General features: G+C 40.4%; 1 long non-coding RNA gene across 1 annotated transcript; it reads left to right on the forward strand.

The window, feature by feature from the left end:
- The first annotated feature begins 6,226 nt into the window (after nt 1-6,226).
- Nucleotides 6,227-7,997, forward strand: LOC115242812. Its single transcript, XR_003885108.1, has 3 exons — nt 6,227-6,937; nt 7,171-7,382; nt 7,464-7,997. It is a non-coding gene; the product is annotated as an uncharacterized LOC115242812 (long non-coding RNA).
- Nucleotides 7,998-11,525: the final 3,528 nt, after the last annotated feature.

Below are 11,525 nucleotides of genomic sequence, written 5' to 3' on the forward strand. Positions count from 1 at the left end.
GTCGCGGCTCGCGGAATATTCCGCGCATTGATGCAAATGGGTTAACGCTGACAGCAATAGGGACAATAATTTCTGGTTTGTCCGTCGGACTGCTGTCAGTATTCGGGGGGGAGTTACCGTGACTCTCTGAAGGACGTCCGGGTGACGCTCTTTATTGATCTTTGCGCCGGCGCTGGGGATCCACCTCGGTCCGTTAGATCCCGGCCCGCGCGGGTGATGTTCTGAGTCGACCTCGGGGTCTGAGGGTCAGGGTTGGAACGTGATGCGAACCGCTATGCGATGCGGAATCGCTACGCGATATCAGTCCTCTCGTTAGGACCTCTAGCCTCTCACGTTCAAGTTGTGCATCCACCTTCTCGTGGTACTCCTGAGAACGCACCTACTTTGGAAAGTAAGATTCGGTAGTTGTCGGCTGAGTGATGTCACAGCGAGTGTTCCCCCCTTTTCCGCATAGTCATGAGCCGGCATCAGTGATACTGTGACTCTCTGATGGACGTCCGGGTGACGCTCTTTACTGACCCTTGCGCCGGTGCTGGTGATCCGCCTGATCCACGGATCCCGGCCCGCGCGGGAGATGTTCTGAGTTGATGAGTTGATCTGGGAGTGTCGTGGTTGAAAACTGATGCTGATCGAATGGCTCATAAGTGACGGCGTCCTTCCTATCTTTCCTCTCCTCTCATCCTCTCACCGCACTTCCCGGCAGCCCATCTCCATCCGTTCGTCTCTATTGTACCTCGGTGCAGTAGAGAGGAACAGGGGCTGTCGATACTCACCCACCGGGCCCTGCGCTTCTGAGACCTCGGTCCCAGCGGCGACGGAACCGGTGGCCACTAATCTTTCTTTTATTTTTCAGGTCTCCTCACCCTTGGGAAAGCCACCCTTCTCTCTCTTTCTCTACCACCCTTCTTTTTTCTATCACCCCCTCTTAACTATATCTTACTAACATTGCTAACACTCTTCTTTTCTTCTTCTTTCGTCACTCTACTCTACTCTTTCCCGAGCTAAAAGCTCCCCCTCAACCATATTTCTCTCCTTTTCGTACTATCGCTATTACTCTTACTTTTCTATCTCTATACTCTACTTTTCATTCTTTCGTTCTTGCTTCTCTACTTTCTATTTTCTATTTTCTATTTTCTATTCACTATTTCTATTAACTATAACTAACAACACGCTTACTGTCCTTGTTCTCTCTCTCCAATCGCCTTCGTTCTCTCTCAACTCTCACCAAAACAGCATGCAATGCTACGAGTCGGTGCCAGCATTGCTGGCCAAATGGCTCTTATGTAGCGACACACACACACACATACACAATCTCTCTCCCTCTTTACTCTCTCTCCTTCTCCCTTTCTTCCCTTGTTTTATCTCCTTCTCTTCCTAAAACAGCATGCAACGCTACGAGTCGGTGTCAGCACTGCTGACCAAATGGCTCATATGTAGCAACACACATATACATATACACATACACACGCCCCCTTTTCTATCACTTCTTTCCCCTCTCTATACTTTATTTCAATTAACAACACTAACACTTTCACTACTAACATTTTCAATGATCTGTCTACTCTGTCGCTTTCACCCATCCTTGAACACAGCATAGCTACGAGTCGGTGTCAGATTGACCAAATGGCTCATATGTAGCAACACACATATACATATACACATACACACGCCCCCTTTTCTATCACTTCTTTCCCCTCTCTATACTTTATTTCAATTAACAACACTAACACTTTCACTACTAACATTTTCAATGATCTGTCTACTCTGTCGCTTTCACCCATCCTTGAACACAGCATAGCTACGAGTCGGTGTCAGATTGACCAAATGGCTCATATGTAGCAACACACATATACATATACACATACACACGCCCCCTTTTCTATCACTTCTTTCCCCTCTCTATACTTTATTTCAATTAACAACACTAACACTTTCACTACTAACATTTTCAATGATCTGTCTACTCTGTCGCTTTCACCCATCCTTGAACACAGCATAGCTACGAGTCGGTGTCAGATTGACCAAATGGCTCATATGTAGCAAGCGCACATGGATGCGTTGGTGGGACGTGACTGCGGCGGCGTGGGTGACGCACCTCTAAGAGTTGTGGAACCTACGGTAGCTGAGGTCATGTCCCCGTACTCGGCTTTCCCATCCCTCCTACATTCAATCTCCCGGCAGCCCATCTCCATCCGTTCGTCTCTATTGTACCTCGGTGCAGTAGAGAGGAACAGGGGCTGTCGATACTCACCCACCGGGCCCTGCGCTTCTGAGACCTCGGTCCCAGCGGCGACGGAACCGGTGGCCACTAATCTTTCTTTTATTTTTCAGGTCTCCTCACCCTTGGGAAAGCCACCCTTCTCTCTCTTTCTCTATCACCCCTTCTTAACTATATCTTACTAACATTGCTAACACTCTTCTTTTCTTCTTCTTTCGTCACTCTACTCTTTTCCCTCCCGAGCCAAAAGCTCCCCCTCAACCATATTTCTCTCCTTTTCGTACTATCGCTATTACTCTTACTTTTCTATCTCTATACTCTACTTTTCATTCTTTCGTTCTTGCTTCTCTACTTTCTATTCACTATTTCACTATTTCACTATTTCTATTAACTACAACTAACAACACGCTTACTGTCCTTGTTCTCTCTCTCCAATCGCCTTCGTTCTCTCTCAACTCTCACCAAAACAGCATGCAATGCTACGAGTCGGTGCCAGCATTGCTGGCCAAATGGCTCTTATGTAGCGACACACACACACATACACAATCTCTCTCCCTCTTTACTCTCTCTCCTTCTCCCTTTCTTCCCTTGTTTTATCTCCTTCTCTTCCTAAAACAGCATGCAACGCTACGAGTCGGTGTCAGCACTGCTGACCAAATGGCTCATATGTAGCAACACACATATACATATACACATACACACGCCCCCTTTTCTATCACTTCTTTCCCCTCTCTATACTTTATTTCAATTAACAACACTAACACTTTCACTACTAACATTTTCAATGATCTGTCTACTCTGTCGCTTTCACCCATCCTTGAACACAGCATAGCTACGAGTCGGTGTCAGATTGACCAAATGGCTCATATGTAGCAACACACATATACATATACACATACACACGCCCCCTTTTCTATCACTTCTTTCCCCTCTCTATACTTTATTTCAATTAACAACACTAACACTTTCACTACTAACATTTTCAATGATCTGTCTACTCTGTCGCTTTCACCCATCCTTGAACACAGCATAGCTACGAGTCGGTGTCAGATTGACCAAATGGCTCATATGTAGCAACACACATATACATATACACATACACACGCCCCCTTTTCTATCACTTCTTTCCCCTCTCTATACTTTATTTCAATTAACAACACTAACACTTTCACTACTAACATTTTCAATGATCTGTCTACTCTGTCGCTTTCACCCATCCTTGAACACAGCATAGCTACGAGTCGGTGTCAGATTGACCAAATGGCTCATATGTAGCAAGCGCACATGGATGCGTTGGTGGGACGTGACTGCGGCGGCGTGGGTGACGCACTTCTAAGAGGTGTGGAATCTACGGTAGCTGAGGTCACGTCCCCGTACTCGGCTTTCCCATCCCTCCTACATTCAATCTCCCGGCAGCCCATCTCCATCCGTTCGTCTCTATTGTACCTCGGTACAGTGGAGAGGAACAGGAGCTGCTGTACTCACCCACCGGGCCCTGCGCTTCTGAGACCTCGGTCCCAGCGGCGACGGAACCGGTGGCCACTAATCTTTCTTTTATTTTTCAGGTCTCCTCACCCTTGGGAAAGCCACCCTTCTCTCTCTTTCTCTATCACCCCTTCTTAACTATATCTTACTAACATTGCTAACACTCTTCTTTTCTTCTTCTTTCGTCACTCTACTCTTTTCCCTCCCGAGCCAAAAGCTCCCCCTCAACCATATTTCTCTCCTTTTCGTACTATCGCTATTACTCTTACTTTTCTATCTCTATACTCTACTTTTCATTCTTTCGTTCTTGCTTCTCTACTTTCTATTCACTATTTCACTATTTCACTATTTCTATTAACTACAACTAACAACACGCTTACTGTCCTTGTTCTCTCTCTCCAATCGCCTTCGTTCTCTCTCAACTCTCACCAAAACAGCATGCAATGCTACGAGTCGGTGCCAGCATTGCTGGCCAAATGGCTCTTATGTAGCGACACACACACACATACACAATCTCTCTCCCTCTTTACTCTCTCTCCTTCTCCCTTTCTTCCCTTGTTTTATCTCCTTCTCTTCCTAAAACAGCATGCAACGCTACGAGTCGGTGTCAGCACTGCTGACCAAATGGCTCATATGTAGCAACACACATATACATATACACATACACACGCCCCCTTTTCTATCACTTCTTTCCCCTCTCTATACTTTATTTCAATTAACAACACTAACACTTTCACTACTAACATTTTCAATGATCTGTCTACTCTGTCGCTTTCACCCATCCTTGAACACAGCATAGCTACGAGTCGGTGTCAGATTGACCAAATGGCTCATATGTAGCAACACACATATACATATACACATACACACGCCCCCTTTTCTATCACTTCTTTCCCCTCTCTATACTTTATTTCAATTAACAACACTAACACTTTCACTACTAACATTTTCAATGATCTGTCTACTCTGTCGCTTTCACCCATCCTTGAACACAGCATAGCTACGAGTCGGTGTCAGATTGACCAAATGGCTCATATGTAGCAACACACATATACATATACACATACACACGCCCCCTTTTCTATCACTTGGACAAGGACGAGAAGGATCCGAAATCCTATAGGCCCATCTGTCTCCTCTCCGTAGTAGGAACACTTCGAGAAACTTCTCAAAACCCGCCTCATGGACACTTCATTGGCACCGGGTAGGGTCTCCGATCGACAGTTCGGGTTTATGCCCGGAAGGTCGACGGAGGAACGGAGGATGGAGTTGCGGCGTATGGTCTCTGCCTCTGAAAAGAGGTATGCCGTGGCGCTTCTCTTCGACATCTCCGGGGCTTTTGATAATGTCTGGTGGCCCCTTGTACTAGCTAGTCTGAAAGAACGTGGTTGTCCGTGAAACGTTTTCGAGGTACTCCGGAGTTATTTTGATAACCGTAAAGTTAGAATCACGTTTGGATCTACGGAGGTGTCCAAAAGGGCCACGAGGGGATGCCCACAGGGCTCCGTCCTCGGTCCGGCTTGTTGGAACCTCATGTTCGACGGCCTTTTGCGGCTCCTAGAAGGCTTGATCAAAAATCGGTTCGCCGCGTACGCGGATGATCTCGTTGTTGTGGTGAACGGTAATTCGCGAAACGAAGTTGAATTAGAAGGCCAACGGGTGGTCAACGCGATCGTAGATTGGTGCGAGTCCGCGAAGCTTCAGATCTCCGAACGTAAGACTGAGGCTATTATATTGAAAAGCGCCGCGATAAATAGGAACCATATAGGTAGACGGGGAGGAGCACGACCGGATAGGAAGCGTAAAAACAATAAAAAGATCGTGACTCTCGAAAGTAGGCCGCCTATAATAAAGATTAGAGGCACGAAGATAGGGTTCAAACAGACCGTCAAATATCTTGGCGTTTACATAGATAAATTTTTAAAAGTTCGAACTCACTGCGAATATTTAAAGAGCAAAACCGGGATGCTCTTCCAAAAACTAGGCGCGTTGGCGAGGGCCAATTGGGGCCTAAGATTTAGGGCACTATCCGCAATTTACCGGGGAGTGTTCGCACCAACAGTGGCTTATGCTGCTGCGGGGTGGGCCGACCTGTGTACGGAGAGTGATGCTAGGATCTTAAAAGCCTTGCAGCGCCGGGTCCTTATTTCGATTACCGGCGCATATCGCACGGCATCGTGGGAATCGCTCTGTGTCGTCGCGGGAGCGATGCCAGTCGACCTATTATTAAAAGAAAGTATCGCGCGTTATCAAATTAGAGTATGGAAAAACGCCAAGATCGGGAATGTAGAAATCTCCGCCGAAATAGGAAAGCAAACCGCGTTTGATGAGATTTGGGTAGAGGCGACAAACATGTGGCAGACCAGATGGACTTTTTCTACCAAGGGTCAAACCACGTTCGCCTTTTTCGGGGACGTTCGCCGTAGACTGGCTACACTGTCCCTAGAAACAAATCATTGGAGCACGCAGGCCCTCTTTAAAATGATATCTTAAAGAGATCTTTCTGACACATATGCTGTTTGTGTATATAATTACATTGCGTAAACTATTTTTCACTTTAATATCAATCTGTTAATGAAATTTGATCTTAAACATCACGCCATAATATTTATCGAAATGTTATTTTCATTTGGATATAAAAGCCGTACGTTTCCGCATTTCACTCGTCGTCTGACGTTATTTAAACAATTATTGTACGATTGAAGTTAACTGAAATTTATTCCGATTGTGAGTTCTATATAAATTTAAGTTTTATATATAAAATAAACCCAAGAGATGATTTTTTAAATTAACTCCTCATGGGAGACGAACCTCTTGTGCTGGTGACAACACAACAATTTGTGTTAAAATGCCAAGAATAAATATAGCAAATGTTATAAATTTATTAATCACAATGTTTAACTTTGCAAATTTTGCTGTCTTACCTATTAATTACCGTGAAGTTGAACTTCATGATGCCATTTCCGATCTAATAAAAAAATGCTGTAAATGATGATGTTGCGATTGAATACAAATGAGATAATGATTTTGACGATCCGTCGGAACCGCACAATGTAGAATTTGTGGACGTGTATGATATTGATGCTGAAGAAGATAATTATAAAGACGAAATTTGTATTGGATAACGAAGGTGGAAATGTAAACTTAAATTACAAAAGAAAAGCAGTTAAATCTTGGAACAGTGGAAAAAAAGGACATTTATTTATTACTGCTGGACAGAATCGTTTTAGAAAGGTAAAATTTAATTCAAACATAAAAAAATAATACAAGCTGAACGAGCAGGTAGATGTGCGTTGTGTATAAATAGTAGGTAATAAACGATAACGGAAACAGAAAGATGTTTCAGACTTATACACATTACTTACATCGCATATCTGCGATCGTTTATCTACCTTTATCTGCGTTAGTTCGTTAGTCTTCTTATTTTTGAATTAGATTTTCTAAATATCAAACTTCTTTTCTTTTAGGTAAAATCTGTGTTGCAATTGCATAGATGGGAAGAAAATATAATGCGCGGAGGGTCAAACAGGGACAAACTTGTATTTATTGCCGAATATCTACTAAAGCAATTCTAAGAAGCTATTGATAGGGGATCTATCATTCACGACAGAAATTTGCGAAAATGGATATTACAAGCAAAGAAGCAAATAGACTTTCCTTCATTTAGAGCATGAAATTGGTGGATATGAAATTTAAAAAAAAACACATTGCATTGTATCACGTAAAATAACAAGTTTCAAAACCCGATCTTCTCATGCAGCTGATATAACAATAAGTCAAAGTGCAGAGGAATTTGTGAGACAGATTAAACCACATATTGATGTAATCGGTGCAGGATCAATTTATAATACAGATGAAAGCAGATTTAATTTAGAAATACATTCTGGAAAAACATTAACTAATGTGGGAGTAAAAAAAATCGAATCTACTATTCAATCTTTATCTTCTATGACTCATAGCTATATCATTATGCCCATTATATTTGCAGATGGACATCTTCTTTCATCTCTGTATATAGTACTAAAAGAATCTAGTGGAAAATTTGGACCACGAGTAGAAGAAACTTTTTTTAGACTTATTAATGTTTACATTGCGGCTACAAAATCCAGAAAATTCACAAGCCAATATTTCAAAAACTGGTTTGGAGAAGTATATTTACGAAATACTGGAGAAAAAAGTCTGCTACTGCTTAATTCATGAACATGATATTGTCGGGAACAATTTAAAAAATTTATACTAGCAGACAAACAAGTAAATATTTTAACAATACCAAAAAAAAACAACTGCTTTTGTACAACCTTTAGATGTTTTCTGTTTTAGAATTTGGAAAAATTTGGTGCGATGCTTTTCTGATAATATTATTTTAAATAATTATAACATAAATTTACATTCACGTAATAATATAATAAAACTACAAAGTTTAACACATAATCAACTTTCTTCTCCAAGATTTCAAAATGTATTTAAATATAGTTAGTATAAAAGTGGATATTTATCAACGCGGCCTGAAAAATTTGATAATAAATTTTTGATATTTTAAAGAAAAAAACATACCAAGATGCAGTATTTGTGGTAAAATGGCTTTTGTACGTTGTATATGGTGCAAAGAATATTTTTGTTTTGAACATTTCTTTGAACAGTATCATTATTGTAACAATTACATAGAATAAATAATATTTTGATAATTTATTTAATTTAATTTTAAAATTAACTTAATTTTATAATTAATTTAAATTTTGTTGATGGAAAAATTTTATAAAACATTTAAACATTTTTCTAATATTATTATACTTCTATATCTTGAATTGAAATTTAATTTGCAAAATATTATTTTCAAATTATAATTGTTTAAAATTATAATTTTTAATATTATTTAAATATTACAAGACTTTCATTCCGTTTTTTATATTATTATGATATAATATATGTAGTATAGAAAGATTATTTACGTAACTGGGCTACAAATATTATGACTAATATTCAGCATCGTTGTATTGCGAGACCTTATGAAGAAAAGAAAAAAAAGATAAGTCGTCATGAAACAGCGAGCGAATAAGATTAGTGCAGGTAGTGTTACGTCGATTCCACGATTCCTTCCTTCCACGACGTTGCGGTAACGATCGTCAGTTGGTGATAAAAATGAATCGTTCAATAAACAAAGCATCTTGCGCCATACGTTTCTTTTAAACACTGTCATTTGTCAGTAACTACATCCACGAGTATCCGTGGGAAAGACGCAAGGAAATCGGTGATGGAAACCACGCTGGTCTCTTCGAGATAAATAAAAAATAATAGATACCCCTTGCAGTAGAATTTTCCGGCGGAAGAACAAGGAGATAATAAGAACTTTTTAACAAACAACCGGATCAATAACGATAAAATCTCCTTGACGAAATATTTAATAAATACAGCTGCATCAACGTCGACAAAAATAATTATAAAGAAGTAAAATCTTTTTCTAATCAGATCATGCACGCGACGGTCCGCTGGGAAAAGCTAATGTTTAAGGAACTTCTGAACTGATATCGAGCTCACCAACCGACGATTAGCACGGGTAAAAATATGAAAATAGGAGACACCCCCTGCCGAATGAGGACATTGGCACGATTCTAATTCGTTAAAATCTTGAAGAATCCCTACTTTTAAAAATAAGAAGACGCCCTCAAAAAGGGAATTATGAAAGAAAGAACTCGTAAGACTCGAGCACTTATGATTCAACTTCAATCAGTCTCGTGTGCGTGAATAATATAAAGAGTAAAAGTCGTAATCAGAAAGAAAAAGTGATCAGTTCAAAATCAGTGTCCTCGTATTGGCGTCGTCTCCAAGGCAACCTAGTAACCGCACAGCAATACCGCAGTACATCCAAGCGAAAAGCGTCAAGTTTTACCAGCAATCTCAATCTACCACTACTCGATCGCAATTCATCAGTAAAAGTAAGTCTCCAATTATTCAGTTTTAATTATATTATAAATCCCCGCAATAAATAACGTTTGTCACTGGTTCCGTAGTGAGAACCAGATCGGGAAAAATTTACAACTTGCGACCTATCGCCATAAAGCGAGTCCATTCCGGAAGTCGGAAAATTCAAACTTCCGCATATTCATCCGTAACTACTAGTAGTAGTGATTACCTATTAAGCACACACATAGAAACAGCCATTGAACATACAATTTTTCCTTTTTCCCCTTATCACTTCTCCCCTAGCTACTCTCCGATATATACTTCTGAACCCCCTTCTCCTGAACCGCCGCTTTCCCTCCGATCATTCTCCTCCTTACCCATGATCGTCCTTGGCAATTCATTCCCTCCTTCCCCTCCTCCCGAATTAGACGAGTTCGAGAAGGCATTGCAGGATTTCTGCAACGAACTCCCTGATTTGGAGGCCGAATTCTCCTATCAATCTTTACCTTCTCCTTTTTCTCCTCTCGAATCAGACGAATTCGAGAGAGCATTGGAAGAGTTTTGTAATGAACTCCCTGATTTCGATGACGAATTATCCTACCAATCCTAGAATCATGAAACTAAACTCCTAGTATTCCTTAACACTCTCACTCACACAAATTGTTCTTTTTTTTACAGATATATTTTTGTAATAACCAGTCAGAAGTTTAATGTTAACAATAGAATCTTGCCTCATCATTCTGACTGATGTCCTCCGTATGAATGTAACACCCGCAAACAAATAACCACTCACACACACATTCACACATATCAAGATAACTTTTTTTTCTCGATATAATAAATGTATGTATACCAACGTAATTTAATTTATTATGAATAAATTTATATTTTTAATTTAAATCAAATCTTTATTAACCCCCTCTCATTCCCAGTTCGAAGATCGCACTTGGTCCCATCCCGCGTAAAAGAGATTAAATTCTCTTACCAAAAAGGGACCGCCGAGCGAACTTCCGAAAAACAGTGTAATAGCGATCCGAACGATCGTTTACCTGATTTTCGGACCGTCAAGTTCGTTCGACCCGATTCTAACGCCACGAGACGTTTGACTTCGGGATCATAAAGATAGTGGTTGCTTCCATTCCCTTCCATTGACTCATCCTTCCTCGAATCTGGACGTAACAGTAGCGTGCGTCTTTATTTTATTTCTTATAAATTAATTTCCGCAACATAACTTTATCATACATGATAGAATTCGGTATAACATAAGCTTTAATATAATTTTTTTTAAATATTGAAAAGAAATAATGAATAATGAGGGTATTTAAAAAAATTTTACTTTTTCTGAAAAATCCAGATACGCCATTGTAAAGTATATTTGAAACCATAAAACTTTTATTTAAACAATTTTTTCATATTTCTTTTCGTTTTGATGATATTCGCTTTGGAATGTAAAATCCGATTTTTTAAGGGATTGTTTTCACCCTTAAAACCGTTTTTTAACATCAACAAAAAATTGTTTCGTTATTAGGACCTGCTATTCTATAATTATGCAGTCTCAGATTTTTTTTGAATTTTTGCGTTGCCGAATGTCCCTTGTGAATCGAAAAGCTCTGAACCATTTTTTTCTATAACGCTTAATAAAGAAGTTATTATTGAGTAAAGTCTGGCCAAACAACGCCGACCTTTAGCCGGGCGTACGTCGGTGATCCGCGCGCCTCGTAGTATGTGTGAGTGCTCCACCGCTACGGCGATGCACACTACAGGCGCGCGGCTCATTGACATGCATCCGGCTGAAGGTCGGCGCTGTTTGGCCTGATTTTACTCAATAGTAACTCCTTTATTAAACGTTATAGAAAAAAATGGTACAAGATTTTTCTTTTCAGTTTGACCCAATCTACCTCCATCTTTCGGTTAGTCATTT

This window comes from Formica exsecta, unplaced genomic scaffold (genome assembly GCF_003651465.1).
Source record: "Formica exsecta isolate Colony F162 unplaced genomic scaffold, ASM365146v1 scaffold639, whole genome shotgun sequence".
In the NCBI taxonomy this organism is placed as follows: Eukaryota; Metazoa; Arthropoda; class Insecta; order Hymenoptera; family Formicidae; genus Formica; species Formica exsecta.